This window comes from Fonticula alba (genome assembly GCF_000388065.1).
Source record: "Fonticula alba strain ATCC 38817 unplaced genomic scaffold supercont2.2, whole genome shotgun sequence".
NCBI classification, from domain to species: Eukaryota; order Rotosphaerida; family Fonticulaceae; genus Fonticula; species Fonticula alba.
In genome coordinates this window covers 1,557,893-1,559,335 of record NW_009242972.1, presented here as the reverse complement: position 1 = coordinate 1,559,335, position 1,443 = coordinate 1,557,893, and positions in this window count along the sequence as shown.

The window sequence follows — 1,443 nt, the reverse complement described above, 5'->3', positions numbered from 1 at the left end:
GGGGGAGGATAGTGCGTGTGCGCGCGTGCGTGTGCGCGTCCGCCCAACGGGTGATGCTTCCAGAAGGAGCGGCGGCAGCGGCCCGGCGCAGCGGCGGGATATGACAGTTTAATTTCGCTGGGCCGCGGGCGCGCGGGGCGCCTGTGTGTGCGCGAGCCGGCGCCCGTCCCCCCGCCCCCTTGCGCGGTGTCTGGAAGAATCCCCCGGCTGCCGGCCTGCGGTGTTTTTTTATTCTTTTTTTTTACGGCCCCCCGTCTCCGCGGCCGGTACGCTGTCACGGTAGAGTCTAGGGGCCGGGGGCTGGAGGCTGTCCCGAGGCGGGAGGGTCTTCCTTTGCCGCGGGCCGTTCTGTGGCCGGACACCGGCGGCCCTGCCGAGCTCTGGGGTCGATCGGGGGCTGGTCCTCCCCAGGTCCAGCGCCCATGTGCTGCGATTGGAGACTCACAGCGGCCGGGGCCGTGTCGCGGCCCGTGTCCCGATCGGGCCCTCGCACGTACCACGACGCGCCAAAAGTCCAACAGGCCGGATGGCGAGAGGGCCCGAACGGACCGCACGGCGGAAAGCCCCCTCCCACTCTCCCGCCCCGTGTTCTCTCCGCAGGGCGAGCACAGATTAACCGGCCCGGCCCATTCCCCTCTGTGGGCGTCGCTCCTCCAAACACGGGCCGAGTCTGCGAAATCGCGGCCCAGGCTCAGCACAAACGACGGACGCACACGCACACACACACGCACACACACACACACACACACACACACACACACACACACACACACACGTGGACGGCTGGCCTGCTTGCCTGCCGCCGGCCTCTTCTCGCCGGTCGCGCGCATGGGGGGTATTCCTATTTTCTGTATTGTATGTCGTTTCGATTTGGGGGTGGGGCGACGCGGCCGCGCGCGGGTGCCCATGCCCCCCCTCTGCACGGCGACCTGCCCGCCGGGGCATGGGGACACGCCCCCTGGCGGGAAGTGCGGCACAAGGAGGGCGGAAGGGAGCCCATGCGCGGGGATCTCGCGGGCCGCCCAGTCCCCGCTCTCGCTCTCGGTCCCTCCGACGGGTCGTCTCAGCCCTCCCCCGGCCGGGGGTGGGGGTGGGGGGAGCGGGGGAAGACACGCGTGCATGCCCATGCGCACGGGCATGTATGCGGCGTGTACACACGCACACACGGGCATGGGGAAGGGGGGGGGGGGCTCGGTGGGAGGAGAGGAGAGGGGGAAGGGGGGGACGCACCACGGTGCCATTCGGACTCGCGCGCACGCAGGGTCCCGGGCACTCGATCGCCGGGCAGGCCGACCGTTCCTCCGTCCTCGAGAGGACGGGGAGCGAGGAGGGGCAAGAGCACGGCGATGGCAAGGGCCTCGGAACCCTGTGGGGGTTCTCAGAACGGGGGTGCAGACCGGGGAGAAGGGCAGGGGAAGGAAAGGAGATAGGGCGGGTGGGGTG